Genomic DNA, 19,948 nt, shown 5'->3' on the forward strand with positions numbered 1-19,948 from the left:
TATAACAAACTCCCTTACAGTAACTTACAATGTAATGTTAATAAAATGTGACCCTGGACCACAAAACCAGTCTTAAGTCGCTGGGGTATATTTGTAGCAATAGCCAAAAATACATTGTATGGCTCAAAATGATCCATTTTTATTTTATGCCAAAAATCATTAGGGTATTAAGTAAAGATCATGTTCCATGTAGATATTTAGTGAATTTCCTATCGTAAATATATCAAAACTTAATTTTTGGTCAGTAATATGCATAGCCAAGAACTTCATTTAGACAACTTTATAGGTGATTTTCGAATAGTTGTATCTCGGCCAAATATTGTCCTATCCTAACAAAACCATACATCAATGGAAAGCTTATTTATTCAGCTTTCAGATGTAGATATCTCAATTTGGTAAAATTGACACTTATGACTGGTTTTGTGGTCAAGGGTCACAAATATTAAGTTATTAATTTCATGTCTCCAGAATGTGTATTGATTGGAATGTCACAGTTGCAAACCGTAAAATATTAAAATATTTTAGTGTGCTACAATTTACAATTTAGTGTGCCTATTTTAATATCCGCAAACTGCCACTGTGTCACGAGTGCCTACTGTGCTGGAGCGAGGAGACGTAGGAGATTTCCAATGATACAGTCTTTATTCATCCAAATAAAGCAGAACTGTGAACAGGCAGGGCCACACGTAGCACTGTGGTAAGACACACAATACCGGACGCTGAAGACAAGGAAACACAGGGCTTAAGGGTGGGTTAAGGTTTAAGGTATGGGTCAACAGTGTAATTATAAATGTACTTACAGAAATTAATTACAGATGTAATTACATACAGATATTTTTAAAAATGTATGTACACAATAAGTGCATTGTACCAAATGATTAATATAAATGTAAGTACATAGTAGTTAAGGCCACCTAATATAAAGTGGGACCTTTTTTTCTTTAAAAGTTTTTTGAAAATCTGGCTTGAGATGTAGCTGCATGAAAAATTTATGCTATGAAGGTTGATTCTGACATGTATATAAACCTGGAGAACCTGATGAGCCTCTTATTGTCACCCAACACACCCAGACAGAACTACATCACAGGCTATTTGATGTGGGACCGGCCTGTGGGATCTCCACAGAAGATATTGAATGTCTGGAAGAATGTAAAGAGGCCCACATAAAAGAACATGACCAGAAACAAACAAAAATAATTTTTAAAAAATCGGTGTAAAAACAATTAATTTTTGGTGCATCAAAAACACACAGTGGGAGCAGTGAATCCTGATTCCTTAAACAAATGACTTTTATGAGTCAGTTTTGTTCAAAAATACAGAGCAGTTCTTCTAATGAAATGGCTCGAAAGAGTTTGAATTATACTATTACTGTTACTAGTTTGAATGAATCAGTCAATATAATTTACAATACTAGCAGAAAAAATTCCTTTTATAAAATGGACATTATAAATGAAATATACACTACCCAAATGAAATGGAATCAAATCAAAATTGGAATCAAATCGAGAAATCTTATGAATTTAGATAACTCAAGTTAGATACACTACAATAACTGGAATGTATATATATATATTTACAGTTATTGTAGTTAATCTAACTTGAGTTATCTATCTATATATATTCTCATGTGGGAAATATGTTGATGTATGGGTGTGTGTCAGGGTTATGTTTAGCTTTTGTCCTAGTTTTCACATGTGTTTGATTAATTAACTCGTTCATTTATTTGTTTGCTCCCTTACTTAAACCTTCAGTTCTCCCTTAGCCTTTGTCCGTTCTACTTTGTTTATTTGTGTGTTTCATGTTGATTCTGCTTGGTTTTTCTCTTAAAACAAGATTATTGGAACCACACCTTTACCTTTGCCTGCCTTCACACGACACGCCTGTTACAGTGTGTCTATGTGGAAGCACACAGTTTCCAAACTGTGGAGGGAATATTACTGCATTTATTAGTTTTCTGTTTTAGGGATGATTCTGTATGTAAATATGTCCATCAATTTACAATGCTTTCAAACATATGCTGTGCCACAGATTGGTCTGTTTTAAACTAAAAGACGGAAGATACAGTAGATGTTTTCTCATGCTGAGAGATAAGCAATGTCAATTTTATTTATATAGCACTATTTAACACAGCCGTGGGTTGACCAATGTGCTGCACAATAAAAACATTTCAATAAGACAATACAAAATAATTACTAAAAAGGAACAGTACAGTAGAATGTTCTCATTGATAAAACACCAAATCAAAAAGGTAAGTTTTCAACATGGATTTAAAAACAGATAGTGAAGGTGCAGATCTAATAGAGAGAGGCAGAGCATTCCCCAATCTAGGGGCAGCTGAGAAAGCGCGGTCACTCCTGCATTTCAGCTTCGACTTTGGGATGCATAATAATCTGTGGTTGGGCGACCGGAGAGACAAGAGGGGCGAGTTGCAGTAGTTCAATCTAGATGTAACAAAAGCATGAATTACTTTTTCAAAATTTTTACTAGACAGAATAGGTTTTACTTTCATTAGAAGTCGAAGCTGAAAAAAGCAGGATTTGACCACTGTATTTATCTGTTTGTCAAATTTTAAACCATCATCAAAAATAACACCGACATTTTTTACCCAAGGCTTCACAGAAGAGGTTAAATCGCCAAGATTTTCTTTAGGTGTACTAAGAGAATCCGACGGACCAAACACAGTTATTTCAGTTTTACTCCAATTGAAATTAAGAAAATTTAAAGACTACCAGGCTTTCATATCAGACAGGCAAGACATAAGTGCTTCCAGACCATTTGAACTCTGTTTTAAGGGCAGATAGATTTGAGTGTCGTCTGCATAGCAATGGAAAGACAGACCATGCTTCCTAAAAATAGTGGAGCACCACACCACAAAGAAGCTACCTCAGATGAGTGTTCACCAATGTTACTCTAAAACATCGAAATATGAATTAAATCATTCAAGAGCACTTCCTTTTATGCCTACACAGTGTTCCAAGCGAGCAAGCAGGATAGCATGGTCCACAGTGTCAAAAGCAGCGCTCAAGTAGGAGCACAAGCACAGCATGATCCCCAGCATCACCAGTTAATAGAATATCATTTCAAACCTTCAGAAGTGCAGTCTCGGTTGAGTGGTGTTTTCTAAAACCTGATTGAAAGACCTCAAAGATCTTATTTTCATTTTTTTTTTTTTTATTAAATTGTAGTTGTTGCAAGACTACTTTTTATAAGATCTTTGTAATAAAAGACAGATTTGAAATGGGTCTATAATTGGCTAAAACAGAAGGATCTAGATTGGGCCACTTAAGCAAGGGATAAACTGTAGCATGTTGTAACACATCAGGTACAGTGCTAGTATCAAAACATCGATTTATCATGGTCACAAGATAGGGACCCACTGTATCAAAAACTTGTTTCAGGAAAAATGGTGGAATAGCATCAATGGAGGAGCCAGATGGCTTTAACTGACTCACTATTTCCTGAAGATGTATAAAAGAAATGGGTTAGAACTGGCTAAACTCGAAGGCTAGAAGGGTGTTGACTTATGCTCTGAATGTAGTGGAGAGTACTTTAGGCACATAGCCATTTCTTGGTTTGAGGATGACTCTATAGTCATTAGGCCCAAATTCAATGCATGAAGCACTGACTGAAAGTACTTGTAATTCGCCCACTTGCTTGACCGACACAAAAGCCAAAAGGAGGGCGGTATTAAATGATAGGGGCCATAATTTGGCCAACTGGAGTGGCTCAAAGGGAGGGCCTCTTAGTGCCCTAAGGACTATGGATAAGTCCATTGTCAGCACAGTATGAGCATGAGGTGGGTTCAGTCTCCGAGCTTCCCTCAAGAACAAGGCTGTTTTTTCTAAACTGACTGACCAGCCATGAGAGCATGATTTGTCATGATGGCTGTCACATACACTTTGAGCATGGAAGGGGTGTGCCCCTTATCCAGCAGCTTTTGATGAAAAGTTAGCATGGATGACACATCACAAGAGGAGGGGTCCTTATTCCATGATGCACTCGAGTCAGAAAAGACTGACCACTAGACAGCATAGAGGCATCTTGTAGACGGGGCTCTAGCCTCGAAAATGGTGTCAGTCACCCTCGTGGAGAGCTGCAAAGACTCCTGTCAAGGGGCCAAATGCGAAGGCTCCGGGTTGTTTTTAACGCACTCTTTCACACATTGGAGAGCCTCTGTCCAGCTTTACTTCTAAGACATCCCTTTTATAGCTAATCATGTTACAGATCTGATGTCAATTAACTTAATTAGTTGCTAGATGTTCTCCCAGCTGAATCTTTTCTAAATTTCTTGCTTTTTCAGCCCTTTATTTAGCCTGACTACGTCAGACTTCGTACTTCCGCTCAATTTAATTTCACTTCTGTACTCAGTCTGATATAGCAAACCATCTCCCAGTTTATCTCCGGCTCCGCAGCCAGGCCAACCAGAGAACAGAGGGCGGGCTGAGAGCTGTGACGTAGACGCTAAGCGCCGAATTTAAGATTGTAGTTTAGGTGAGGGAAATCTAAAACGACAGCGGACATGGAGACACGGGATTCTATTCACTCTGTTGTGGAGAATATTCCCGGCATTTGCCAACTGAAGCCCGAACAAGAAGAGTGTTTGGTTCACATTTTCAATGGAGGTGATGTTGTGGCCCTACTCCCGACAGGTTTTGGGAAAAGATTCATTTATCAACTGTTACTGATCATCAGCGAGAAACTGGGGAGACCAAAGTTCGGCAAGGCGATAATTGTGGATGCGTAGATTTACTTCACATAATCTGCAAAAGTCGTTCACAGCCATCTTCATTCCGGTATTTCGCTCGATGGTTTTGTTTTCGCCACATACCTGTGTTTACAGCGGAAGTTCGAGGCGGCTGAGCCGGCGAATAACATACGTCATAACCAACCGTTATGTGATTGGCTTACGGGTACACCAATAACTTGACCAAAAACGTCCCAACATTTATGGAATTCGGGTTGTATTTCAAAACACTTCAGTGCGGCTTTCTTAAGTGAGGGTTATTTTTTTTAGGATTTTTTACCCAAGAAAAGTCTCTGAGAACCTCACACATTCTGGAGATTCCAGGTAGGTTGCAGTTTTGGAAAATGGTGGTGCTGGGGACTAAATGGTTCCTGATGGTTTCACACTTAATTCTTCACCTTAATTCTAAATCCGGCACTGCACAAAAAATTTAAGAAAAACAGAAACTGAATAATCAAATGTAAAAAAAAAAATCACTGCATAGTCTTCATTGTATGTACTTGTTACAAATAAACGGATTATTGTCAGAGCTACAAAAATTGTTCAGTCAAAAAATGTGAGTGATTCCCTCTTTTCTTGTTTGATCAATATTAACGACACAGATGGCAGCAGGTTTATAATGCATGGATCTAATATATTGTTACACATCAGATGTTTTTCCCAACTGTTCCCCAAACGTTTAATTAACACATAACCGACTATGTTTGTGTAAGTACATGCCAAGAAATATTGGAAATATTTTGAAATACTGTATTCTGTGTGTATCTGGCCATTAATTCAGGGTCTGGGACCACATGCTGTCTGAGAGACACGTCTTTCTGTGTTCTTACCAAGCTTCATGCATACAAAAGAGAGAGAACAGCGGCATTTGCATCACACACTCTTACCTCTGCAGAAAGGAAATATGGTGATGACACTTGACACTGTGGACTGATCACAGCCCACTGACCACTCTCCTGTCATCTAAGGGCCGAGGCAGAGCAGGTATGTGCATAGCCAGATGGCCAGCTAGGCTGATGGTGTTCATCTATGAGATTCAGTATAAACCAGTACTTGAGAATTTGACTGCAGATTGTTTATCTTGCTTACCACTTCCCAGTACTGAAAATGGTTTGGAAAATGACATTGAAGTGGTGGCACTCACTTCTTCGATCACTGCAGTAACCAGCACTGAGTTCAAAGCTGCATTCAGTTCTTGTCCTATTCAAGCTGAGCTGCGCAGACTGCAAATCTACTAAAGCCTGGGAAAAAGTGGCCATAAACATAATGGGTCCTTTTGACTGTCCCTTTGTGGCCACTCTGGTAGACTATTACAGCAAAATGGCCTGAGATAGTATTTATGTCACATGCCACTACTCATAAGCATGTCTCTTTCAGTGTGAATCTGTGTAAAGAGACCAGAAATTGTGCTAAAGACCCGATCTAAACCCCTAAAGTTGTGGGTAAGAAAGGCCTGTACACATGTAAATTGTTGGATAAATGATGTTTTAATGCATCCCACCTGGCACCTGCACACACTTCAGGCATAACAGACAAGTCCAGTGAACTGCCATTGTTTGACTCTGGGGATACAGACACTGTAGGAGGTGAACCTGCGGTAGTTACATGGTCTGTTCAGAGTAGGTGACCCCTGCATGGATTTGAAATGTGATTCGATCCATTATCAAGTAGATCTTATGTGTCTATGCAGTATAAGGGAGAAAACATTTGCTGCTATTCTGTGAAAATTGTATTTGAGTATTGTTATGTGAGGCTCGTAACAAGTGTTTAGAAATTGTATACTGTAACAACATTTGTTCAATAATGTTTTGTTTGCAAATTATAATGTTGGGACTACTATTATTGAAAGATTGAAAAAAAGTTCATAGTAAAAAATCAATAGTAACTTGTATCTTACCTGTTACTACTTGTAATGAGACCATGCTCCTACGGTATATGCATAAACACTCCCTCCAGAGCAACACATCCACAAACAGTCATCTTCTCACCACAGGCATTCAGACGCTTGACGGCTTGACACTTGATCACGCTGAATGTGAGTGTCACGTCACGTCAAAAGTAAATAGGTATTACAATCACTGCCGATATCTTGTTGTTTACACTGGATACCGTATACAGATGACCGTTCACTTTCTGACACAGTCCACTCGCTTGAGTCTGTCGGACAAATGAAGTGAAATAACGTTCGCTTTGACGCATTTGGTTTAAGCAGCTTGTTTGTAGCGATATCAAAGTATCCCAGCCTAAGGAACAAGTGGATAGTTTATTTTTAATGGCATCCTGGACTGTGTCAGAGGATTGATTGGAGGATTTTGTTTGGTAAACAAGGAACATGTGTCATGGAGTGTTCACAAAGAAACATTTGTTGAAAGATGAAGCAGTACTAGATCTGACTTCAGTTGCATCAACTGAATTAATAATGCTTTGTCTGGAAATGATTATGTTTTCAAAACACTCATAACATGCAATAGCCGAGGGGGGCGTTTAGACTGACAGCGCCGTTCGGGCGTCACGAGTTCGAGTCCCGGAATGCAGACCTTTCCCAAATCAAATATATATATATATATATATATATATATATATATATATAAAATACATGTCATGACCCCTTTAAGAAAGAGGGATATGTGGTGTTCTATAGTTAGTCACTAGAAGGAGCTCTTGTGTGAAAGATTAGTGATAAAAAAAAGAGAAAAGAAGATTAGGTGATGGTGGGAAAATAATAAAGAAACCACACTGCGTTCCAGTCACTGAGTTCACAGACTTTTAATCCAAGGCATGTAACAAAGATTATAGTGGTAGAGTAATTTATAGTAGAGTAACTTGTGCTTTGAAATTAAACTTACTGAAATCAAATCAAATCCTTTTCTTGCAGCTGAACTAATAATGAACAAATCTACACTGATTAGAAGGTGCTCAGATGTAAAATACATCTGAAGTGGATCCAGATGCCAGCAGAGGTTACTGACAGAAAGTGAAAACAAATGCGGAGCTGGAGCGAACTAGGAGAACAAGTCAAGAGCATCTACAGGGAAAATATGACTGACAAACAAGCACAGGAAGACAGGGGTATATGGGGTATACCGGGTAGCATGTACTGGAGCAGGCCTGGAGCGGACTCATGGCCTGGAACATGTTCTGGAGCAAATTCTTGGGCTGGAACAGGTTCTGGAATGAATTCTTGAAAAAAAAAAGAAGGAAAACCTGAAACAAAAATATAAAGTAAGATCATTTTGTTACTTCTAATACAGAAATCAAATGATTTTGTGCTGTTAAAATGACTGGTTTTGTATTATATTTGTGCATCTTTGCAGGATCTGAAATGTCTGCAGACTGCTGTGAGCAGTGAGGATGGAGAAGTCCACAGCATCATCCTAGAAATGGTCCAGTGCCATGAATGAGACGCTCCATCACTCCATCTGCCCTCATCTAGACCAGATGTTGCCGTGGTCTCTTCATCCTCAGAGCCCAGAGCCAGCGAGAGCATCTAGAGAAAGACCAAAAGACATTGAGGATGTGATTTTGGTCAAGTTTGTTCTGCTGGTTTCTGTTCATACAATATCAGTCAATGGAGCCCGAGTTTCAGAATCTTCGATAGCATCATCAAATAATGTCATGAAGCTTCTGAAAGTCAGGCTCCATTGACTGATATTGTATGAAAAGAAAACAGCAGGACAAACTTGACCAAAATCACCTTTTGTGTAAAAAAAAAAAAAAAATTCACAAGGATTGAACAGCTTTAGGGCAAGTAAATAATAATTTTATTTATATATTTGGGTGAACTAACCCTTTAAACCCCCCAAACAGAAATTGTAAGAAATATATGTATGCATTTATATTATTGTCACAATCCTCTCGAGCCAGGGAAACGAGGAATACCTTCAAAACATAAATTTTATTCACCACACAGGAACACAGGCAACATGGGACACCAAAATAACAATTAACAGCTGACATAGAGACAGGGAAACACAGGGCTTATAAACAGAAGGAAATCAAACGAGGAGAACTGAAACAGGTGGGGAACAATCAAACATGGCTGGAGACTAATGAACTCATAATGACACTAAACGAGGACAGGAACAGGAACAACCAAATATGGGCACGAGAGGAGGGGAAAACACAAGACACAGGAAGACAGGACTGACAATTATAGTAGTACCTTGAAGAAATCACACTGATGGTGACGACTGCAGAGATCAAACCAGCAACCTTCTGCTAACCGGTTCACTACACCACAGTAATAAAGTAATGAAGCCATATCAAAAATTATCATGCTATTGTAAACATGAAATTAAAACATGAGATGTAAAATGTTTTACTCTGTGTAAATGTGTTACAGGTAGTGGAGCTCATGGAGAACAGGGAGCATGGGAGCAGACACAGCAGCAGCCAGATTGTCCCACACATGTTCAAGATTGTGTGTTTCAGGGGCATCATCATGGTCTTCCTCATCCTCTCTGTGTACTCAGGCAACGATAGACTCGATGTCCGTTTCCCATCCATGATCAGATTCAGTCTGATAGCAACAGTGAGAGTAATATCAGCATTCTTCTCCAAAGTCAAGATTTTCCAGCATTTGATCAACGTCTCCTTTGTGCAGATATCATATAATCATAATGCATCAAAAAATTTCATTTGTTGTTGTTATAAGCCTGAGGGATGAAACAAACAAACAAAAAAAAAAAATGAAAACAGGAGATTTAAGCTGGTTTTGCTTGTGGGTGAAAAATCTTGAACATAAAATAAAGAAAAATAATAAAAAAATAAATATGAAAACTTAAATCAACCCAAAATGTTTTGGTTATACTACAATCACAATAAAAGGGCAGCTGTTTCTTCAAGACCGCAAAATGAGCAAATTTCATCAACATCAAAATATTTACAAATAGATGAATTAAACCTGTCACTCATATCTTTTAAGTTGTTGTTGCTCTTGTAACGTCGTAAGTCACATGATAACGTCAACATGGCGGATGAAGTCCGGATCGCATTCATACTTAACAAGATTTGGCTGTAGAGTACCTACTCTTTTAGCACTCGATAAGTAAGTACTTATTGAAATTAAGTACCTACCCATTGAGTATGCGATTTCGAACACAGCCTCTGACCTTTTTTTGCCTTCTTAATGTATTTGCATGTGGCTGCCAAGAAAAAAATAGTTTGGAAACCTCAGATGCAGACACACCTGATATGCAAATAAGACAGCCAAAACTGTCATTCCAGTTTTCCCCAATTTCTTAACAGATCATTACCAGATTTAGCCTCTAGAGGGAAGCATTTACTTGAATGGGTGTGCATAAGACACGAATATGAAGGAGATTTTATGCATGTTTATGACAACTGTATAGTAATAATTAATTCACTCAGTTATGTCATTTTTAATGCAGAGATGACATTGTTTGCGATGTCTTTGTCATGACAACTTGACATTACCAAGACAACATAACCTGTCATAAACATGACAGATGGGATTAATTATCAAATTTAAGAAATTATTTAGCTTAATGGGTTAACAAAACATTAAACTGTCATGTGGTTGGTTTTGCCATTAACCCATAAAGTAGTTTCTTAATATAAATAATATTAGATATTAATATAGATAATTAACCTCATCTGTCATGTTTATGACAGATTATGTTGTCTTGGTTTATGTCAAGTTGTCATAACAAAGACATCTCAAACAATGCCATCTTTGCATTAAAAATGACTTCATTGAACAGTTGTAATAAATATGCATAAAATCTCCTTCATATCAATGACATGTGTCATGTCTTGATTATGTCAGTCTTAGGCACACTCCTTCAAGTAAAGTGTTACCCTTTGTTTTGAGCAGCATTTCACTTCATTTTCTTTGTGCCTTTGTTGGCACACTTATTAGCCTACACATATTTCAAAAGAGTCTTGAGAATCTCTTATATACTTAACAGCACAGCTCTCCTCAATAAGTTGGATGATATTAATAATTATTGTTTATAGTGCAACCAATACAAGTTTACACACCAAAGAGTAATAGTTAGAGATAAGAGTTTAAAACTGTCAGGATCCTATTTTTGTCCTGTTCTTGAGAATGTGTTTTGTTTGCAGGCATTTCCCCCCCAGCTCTATTTGCCTCTTGCACAAACTGCCACAATCCTCCCGAGGGTGTCATCAACAGGACATCTTTTTGTATTTGTTATTTTTGGTTTCACTTCACTGGACTGGTTGTGGTTGTTTTCACCCTGCTATCTGACACTCTCATTGTGCAATCTTTCTGGCTTGATTGCACTAAAGTGGGTGAACAAGTGGCCAAAAGATAGAACAAAGATTATAAACACTGCTACAGCAGCGCGGCAACTGTCACGTCCGGTGTAGACATGGTGTAAATATATTTCAACCTCTTCCACTCTGATTGCCCGTGGGCGGGTAAAAGAGCTACGTCATTAAATATGAGCATAACAGTTGCTAGGGATCGGTCATAATCATTGATGACTATAATTGCTTCTTACATTTTTATTAATTTTGAAATTTGTAGCTGCTAGCTGTACAGTAAAACATGTTTGAAAAACCAGCACTACATTTAAACGGATGTCTTCGGGCCACTGCAATATGTCCTGTGCGGTTTTTCAAGCATGTCGAAATTAAGTGAAGTCATATTCAGTGCTCTTTTAATGTGAGTCATAACAGGGCGTGTGACATCTTTTGAAAGAGGCATTATGTCTAATTCTAAAGATTAGAAGCAATTCTACTGGTATCACATAAGTCATTCTTCTGGGTTTGAGGAAAGCTGCAGGGGTTACTGCCGGGGGACATCTGACTTGAAGCAGTACAGCCTATCAAAGTAGGCTACAGTAAGAGCGATTCGCGAGCAGACACGGGTTATGGTCATTGCAGTTTCTCCAGCGCGGCTGGCTGCACGACTATGGAGCGAATTCTGTGACAATATTCATCAAACAAATCCAGCGTTTTGCATAGAAACACAATCTGTTTTGCAAAGAAAAACTCGACTTTCAAACAAATGCAAAGTGATTTGCAAATACTCTATTTGAGAGAAAATGCAGAGGTACGGACAAATACATAGCCGTAGCCAGGCTTTGAAAATTAGTGAGGTCCGGGAGGTGGGGGTGTTAAAGAATTGTGCTATAATAACCCCTACAAATACAACTCATTAACACTTTAAAAGAGACAGACATGTAGATGTTAGTGAAACCATACCCTATTTATTGCATCAAAATCTGTTACTATAGTTAGGGGTGGATCATTTTTCAGCTGTTTATTATTCATGCAACAATACAAATTACTGTTATAGTTTTTATTAATAACCATTGCAGTATAGTATATATTAATAACATTGTCTAGTACTCTTATGAATGTTTTTAGCATGATTTGTGAAAATTTAACTACTATACTGAATGACATAGCATAGATTCTTCATGGCTAGTGTTTGCATATTTCATTTAACTCTGTAACCTACTTGTTCTACAGATCTGTGTACTAGTTTTAAATGCTAGTACAGTTTTTGACAGTGTTGATAGCGTTTCTGACAGATAATACAATATTTTTTTTACGTTTCCCTTACTGAATGTTGTTAAATCATAAGTCTTTAATCCAACAAGGGTAAATCTAAATGTAACACAGCAACATTTAAGACATGTAGACGTAAGACTAAACAAACTCAAAGGGAACATGCAGGAACTTAAGTACTCAGACCAAACAAGGATAATTAACTAGGCACACCTGAACAGAATAATACAATCAACACAACACAAGGGAAACAGTGCAAAAGGAAAACAAAGTCTGAATTAACAGAAACCTTGACAGTAAGAGCTATCATTATAGTGCACTTCTGTTTTTATGGTGCACATTAAAAGCATGTTTCAAAAAATTAGCTTCTTTATCTTTCTGGGAAAATTGATTATCCAAAAGACCGGTCCGATGACAGCGTTACTGTAGTTAAAGCTAAAGTAGTCTTATGGGCCGAACTTACTGATTGACGGTTTTTCCCCTGTCGGTTCACAGAAGCTATAATGCTAATATTAAAATCCGTGTTTCTTTTGGTTCACAGTTAAGATAAGTTCAGCAAGTGTTTTTCTGCATGTTCAGTTTAGCTGTGATGTTAGCATTTCATTACACTTAGCTTCAGTCGTATAAATCAGCACTTGTGCATGAATTAGCTTTTTGTTAATGCTAGTTTGTCTCTTAGATATATATTCGTAACTATTATTATTTATAATAACTGCAACTGAGTTGTTGAGCTTAAAGTGATGTGCATATGCTAAACATTTATACTAAAAGTTACAGTTAGTCTTGAAATGTAACACTTTGTTTCTCTGTTTTAGGTGTTCATGGAGTTCTACAGGATTGTGGGCAAGAATCTCAAGCAATCATCTAATTGAGATATTTCAGTCTAAAGAGTGAATGTTGGGCAGCTGTTGACAGTGTTACGTCCAATGATGTATTCACTGCGTTGTGTATTGTGATGTTTTCTTGTTGTTGTGGTTTCTCTCTCTCTCTCTGCCTCCTGCTTCTCTGGCTCCTCCCACTTTTTCCACTCTGGCAGGTGGCTGATTGCTCTTCCCAGCTGCACCTGCTTACCAGCTGAGGACGCAGTAGTATAAAAGCCAAACAGAACCCTCAGAAGAGGAGAACTTCTCTCCAGAGCATGTCCTGTGCCCAGCCCTGCCCAGCTCAGTTTGTTGGAGTTCTGTATGGTTGTTATCTTCACTAATCTAACTGTTGATTAACCTGCTGTTGTGGCTAGAAGCTAGCTAACCTTTGTGCCCTTTGTTGAGCCAGATATTGGAAGATACTTAGCCTACAGTTTTGATGTTTAATCATTTATTCTGTTTTTTTTTCCCTGCTACCAACAGCTTAAGCTGCTCTCTCTTAATTGTTTGTTACCCTTTTGGAAGCCGTAGGGAGGTGGGCGCCTTTTCTTTTGGACTGCACCTTTTTTCTCCTGGTTTGAGGATTAGATAGGGAGTGAGAGTATAATTTTGTTGTTGATTTCCTTTTATTTTGACAGGTGTAGAAAGAATTCCTCCCCCCCCCCCCCCCCAGAATAGAAATGCTTTTGTTTGTTATTTTGGCGACGTTCCCCCTCCTGAAGTTTTTTTGCTTTAACTTTTCCTTGTTTGGAAGCTATTGCATACTCTCTGAGCTGTGAATAAAACCTGTTAAAGGATTGTTGTTGTTGTTGTTGTTGTTGTTGTTGTTGTGCTGTGGCAGGGGCTTGGGCTAATGCTCTTTTCAAACCCTTAATATTGTTACGTTATCTTTACACCCCTAGACACTTAAGACGTAACAACAGCTTTCACAACAAATCAAGGTTAGTCCATATCCATTATAGACTTGCATTGCATTGTTTTTCACAGCAATGTATCGGAAAATTTACAATATTGGTTGTATAATACAATCAAAATTGTGCCTGACTGGTTCTGCTTTCTTGTGATTATTTCTTTCATTTTATTAATCGATTCATTTTACTCCCCAACAGACTAAAGAGCCAGCTGATACTAGGTTTCTGGTGCTCAGACGGCTCCCTTTTGACCTTTGCGACAACCCTACAGATTTCTACAAAGTGTGCTTTGTAAGTAACCACTGTTTTCTCTCAGAATATCTAACCGGACATAAAACATAATCATTTCACCATTAATTGATAGTTCCTGTGTTTTATAAAACCTCTGAGAATAAAGCATAAACCACTAACTTAATACAATAGCCCTTTTAACCTCTTTGGGTGATCTGTTTGTTTAAAGGATTAGTTCATCCAATATTTACTCAACCTCATGTTGTTACAAACCCTTTAGAATTAATTTTTGAAATGCCAATTTTAAGGATAGTTCACCCAAAATATTTTTTTTAAAAGTAATATTTAAACTTTGAACAAGATTTTTAGCTGAAACTGTGGTCCTTGGTAATTGATATGAAGCAATCAATGGAAATCGTCATTTCTGATAGTTAAAAAAACATGCGTGTTTTTTTTTTTTACTCGAAGTGATGGTAGCCATTGACTTGCATTAAATGAATTACCAAGAATCAGAGTTACAGCTAAAAATCTTTAATGTTCTACTGAAGAAAAACTCAGCCACACCTTGGATGGCCTGAGGGTGTGTCAATTAACAGCAGATTTAAATTTTTGCTTGAACTTATTTTTTTTTTTTTTAATGGAACATCATGGGTTTCTGTCCCTCCATTAAAAGTCTGTTACCAAAATTTAAATAGTCATTGTGAGGAGAGAGAATTTAAATTTTTTTTGGTGGACTATTCATTTAATTAACTCCAGCAGTTGTAACAAATTGCTTATTATTTATGGTTATATAATGAGAAATTTCATGATTGTGCTCCTTCGTTGTTAGGACTCTGATGACGATTACTCATTCCACCACTTGGACATTGGAATCATCCTCATTGAGCATGAAGGTGATGTGCTCTCATCCTCTCTCCGTCTCAATCCAGCCTCATTGAAGATCATCATTGAAGGAGATTTTGTGATGGACAGTATTGAAGACTTGTCAAAAGCTATGTGCATTCTGTATGGACTTACGCACTGCATCTCAACTACCCTAAATCTATGAAGAACACCTTCCAGATCATCCAAGAGGTACTTCTCATGTTGGGCCACAGTGAACTAAAACCAAGGTTGCAAACTCTGGAAAAATTGTCCTACAGTGTTAGGAAATGCGAGAAGCTTCCATGAGAAGTCACTTGTGTTCTGCCGTACGAGACATTAAAGTGTATTCTGTCTCTGCATATTAGTGCTGTTAGTGCTCAGTTAATGTGTTCACACGATGCTTCAGCCAAGTTTAAAGTTACAGAGACTTGCCTCTGTTTTAATTTATGCCCAGTTGTTAATGCGCATCCAGGCATTCACAAGGGATATAGCATATATTCTTGAATACTGCGTGTTCATGTTACTTCTACAAAATAGTTACAATTGTTAACAAGCTGTTCCAAAGCTTATTTTTACTTGTCTTGTGGCTGACAAATTTTATGTATTGTCGTGCTACCATTTCTTTTTGTGAACAATAAAAAAACGGGTTTCTACGCGATTTTTCTAGTAAAGTCAACTAATTCGGGTTAAAAGTGCAGTGTTAAGTGCAACATCCAAACCAGAAGGCCCTCATCTGTTTTATAATATATGGGGCATATTTGCCATGTCAAATGTGGGACAAGTTAGGCTCATAGCCACATTAGCCAGTGCTCACTGTGCCATATCTTTGCCAAAACTGGCCCAAATATGTTTTAGGATAACTGGGCCACATTTGTAGCGTCATATGCGGGCCACTTTAGACTCACAGCCACATTAGACAGTGCTTACCGTGCCATATCTTTGCCAAAACTGCTTATAATGCTTCTTTCTGGATTTTGTGCATTAAATTAAAACAGCCTGTACAATTTCAATGCAGATTTTTTTTTTTTTTTTCTGACATGAAACCGCTTCAGAATGCCTCTAAAAATGGATTTTGCATTGGTGCAACTAAAAAGTTATAATGTTGAACAATCATTCATGAAACATTTTTAAGAATAAACTCAATTTTCTAAAGAAAAAAAGTTAAAGTTTTGTATTCCAAAAAAGAATGTTCTCCACTATTTCCCTGAGATTGTTATACTTGCTAAGTTAACAGATTCATATATTTATTGGTATAAGATAGTCTGTCACTTTATTCCTAAATAAAAAAAATATATTTCAGAAATTTTTCGAGGATCACACTAAAAAGAACAAACACAAACTTCTTATTTATCCCCAGAAATTTTTTATTTTATTAAAAAACGTTTTTTGAGAATCTGACTTCAGATGGAACTACACTGTAAAAAAAAAAAAAAAATTGGAATGGAATATTAAACTGCTGTTATTACATTTGAATGAGTTTTGACATTTTGAATGAACTGATCATGCATACACTGCGTTCTTGCTTAAAGTACATTGCTCTTCGAGAGAAAAAAATGTAGCCTAAATATAATTGCAATATACTGTGATATAATTGTGACAACAAATTATAATGTCAAAAGTATTTAAATAGATTTAAGTAGACTTACAACTCAAAGTAAAACATTCCAAGATTACAATAAAAATACAAGTAGTTTAGAGTTATGATATATAAATGAAGTAAATAATTTGCAGTAATTTACAAATAAATACATTAAGTACACAACTATAATTTATTTAGTCTCTTATGTAGAACATCTTTTGTTTCTTTCTTTTTTTTTTTAGACACACAAATGGTCTCAACATGCTTACATTGACTTTCACCTTGTTTGTCATCCTTCACAATTTTGAACTCTGTCTCAAGCCTGCTAAGCTCCCTGAAACCTTTAATAATGCTGTAACTCAAAAAAGCTCCTATTATCTGATGACACAAACAAAAGCCACTGCAGCACCCACTGTGACCAAACACATTTCACTGCAATATCATGTAGCTCATTCACTCAATTACCATTTCATCCTGAACGAACCTGATAAATGTAGTCAGTGGGATCCGTTCCTGGTCTTGATGGTCCCTGTGGCCCCCCATCAGCGGGAGGCTCGTAACGCCATCTGGAGCACATGGGGGAATGAGAGCTCAGTGCAGGGAAAAGCAGTGCTGACTCTGTTCTTGGTGGGTTTGACTGGAGGAGCTGAAGCTCAACAGCAGCTGGAGGAAGAGAGTCGACAACACAGAGATTTACTGCAGAGCAACTTTGTGGACTCCTACTTCAATCTGACCATAAAGACGATGGTGATCATGGACTGTTTGGCCACTCGTTGCTCTCAAGCGACTTTTAGTATGAAGGTTGATTCTGACATGTACATAAACCTGGAGAACCTGATGAGCCTCTTATTGTCACCCAACACACCCAGACAGAACTACATCACAGGCTATTTGATGTGGGACCAGAATGTCATTAGAAACAAAAAATCTAAGTATTACGTCTCAGAGGAGCTGTACCCCGAACCAAAATACCTCACGTATGTGCAGGGAGCAGGATATGTTTTCTCCAATGATCTGCCAGAAAAAAATAGTGGAAATTTCCAAGGAAGTAAAGCCCTTTAACATAGAAGACGCATATGTGGGTGCTTGTCTGAAACGATTGAGATTTGCACCCTCATCTCCCGCAGATCCTTCACAGTTTAGACTCCATATGGGACAATATAAGCGAGAGGATTTTCTCAGGATCATTTCAGTGATAGTGCGATCTCCACAGAAGATATTAAATGTCTGGAAGGATGTAAAGAGGCCCACATAAAAGAACATGACCAGAAACAAACAAAAATGAAAAATACAAAATTTCAGTTTAAAAACAAATAATGTTTTGCTGCATCAAAACAACGCAGCGGGACCAGTGAAGCCTGATACCTAAAATGAATTACTTTTATGAGCCAATTCTGTTCAAAAACACTCCATTGTTGTTTCTCATTTACACACTCGTGCAATCGAACTGTTGTATAAATGCAATATCACACTTGTAGCCGTGTTATATGGCTGTATATCGGCACGCTGTGATTACCCACGGCATTCTACTTGTGTGATATTGCTCATTTATAAAATGGACATTGAAATATAGGCAACCCAATTCAAATGGAATCAAATCAAAATTGAAATCAAAATGAAATGTTATCTTATAATTATAGATAGTTAGATGATCTACAATAACTAGAAAAACAAGGACACCTTAAAATAAAGTGTTACTAAAAATAATTTATATTTTAAAACAAGGAAAGAGCATAATTTGTCAAGAATAAGAACAGTTTGAAATTGTGGTTCATTTTTTTTTAAGACTGAAAGAAGGGTTCATTCCTTTTTTTGTGAATGTAAATGGTCATATGTATCTTAAAGCAACATAAACGTTGAGTGTCATGTTTGGTAGTGCATAATTACAACTCTTTACATGCTCTTCATGTGCCATTAACAGTGTTGGGCAGTAACTAGTTACTAGTAATTTAGTTACTGTAATAATATTACTTTTTGCAGTAACTAGTAGTGTAACTAATTACTAAAAAGATTTCAGTAATACTATTACAGTTACTTTCCATAAAACAGCTTAGTTACTTAATTACTTTTGATGCCTCAACCCCGCTGATTTAAAATCTAACAATCAAATAATTCCTAGATTTATTTTCATAATTTTCACGACTCGCACATGCATGTGATGCCCCCAGTGCAGCAGGCAAGCTTGGAATATGGAAAAGCTTACATTCAGCAGATAGAAATATTGCATTATATTGATTTTGTCAGGAAAAAATATCAGTTGTGGCTTTACTTTACTCTGGCATTGCATCCCTCTGATCAGCATGTGGTACATTATATTAATATAATTCAAAATATTTTTGGAAAATTAAACAGTTTCTTACAAACTCATGTGATTTGATCAAATACATAACGAAATTTAATCGCATATGGGTAATGGAAAAATTATTTCAACCTACACAAGACAATTAATGAGATTAACACTTCTACTTGAATGCCACTATCAAGCACTGTTGAGTGTTTGTAATAACTTCTGACTGCGATCCAATGTGGATTTTGGTCAAATGATGAGGCAGAAATATGTTGTTAGTAACATTCTAGAAGAATTTTATCTGGAAGATACACAGTTACAACTTCTGTGGGGCGTGAAGAAAAAGTAATGTAACTAGTAGTGTAACTAATTACTGTTGCCAGAAAGTAATAAGTAAAGTAACAATATTACTTTTGAAAGGAGTAACTAGTAATGAGTAATATATTACATTGTTTGAATAACTAGCCCAACACTGGCCATTAATGTACTGACTATTTGTAGACGTAAAACCCATTAGTATATTTGTCTTTCCAGAGATGAAACAGTCCCATCTTGTTATTCCTGTTCATTTTATCTGATCATTTTATTGCTGTGTATGTGGCAAAACAGAGAAACAAAATCGATTTTGGTGAGCAAAAAAACCCCAAAACAACTAACAACGTTACTAACAACATTTTTTCTCTTGTGCATGTTTACATATAAAATACTCCTGTTACTTATAAAAAAAAAAAAAAAAAAAAAAAACGAATGGCTTAACCAAACATTCCAAACAAAGTGTGTTCGATACAAATTAGCTAAATTAAAATTAACATATTGTCACAACTTCATTGTTTTCAGTACACTTAAATATGTAAAAAATGTTGAGTAATTTGGGTTGGGACTACATTAATCATTTTCTTACATTAACTGAAACTGCATGGGTGGATTCTGCACTGCTACGACAACAATGATCTAAAAATATTGTGT

General features: G+C 37.0%; 1 long non-coding RNA gene and 1 pseudogene across 1 annotated transcript; both read left to right on the top strand.

Annotated features, from left to right (window-relative positions):
- The first annotated feature begins 11,593 nt into the window (after positions 1 to 11,593).
- LOC131531146 (uncharacterized) lies at positions 11,594 to 16,516 on the top strand. The gene is made up of 3 exons (XR_009268577.1): positions 11,594 to 14,051; positions 14,220 to 14,312; positions 15,082 to 16,516. It is a non-coding gene; the product is annotated as an uncharacterized LOC131531146 (long non-coding RNA).
- A 24-nt stretch (positions 16,517 to 16,540) lies between these two features.
- On the top strand, positions 16,541 to 19,413 carry LOC131531145 (beta-1,3-galactosyltransferase 2-like; annotated as a pseudogene).
- Positions 19,414 to 19,948: the final 535 nt, after the last annotated feature.

The sequence above is a fragment of the Onychostoma macrolepis genome, chromosome 22 (assembly GCF_012432095.1).
Source record: "Onychostoma macrolepis isolate SWU-2019 chromosome 22, ASM1243209v1, whole genome shotgun sequence".
In the NCBI taxonomy this organism is placed as follows: Eukaryota; Metazoa; Chordata; class Actinopteri; order Cypriniformes; family Cyprinidae; genus Onychostoma; species Onychostoma macrolepis.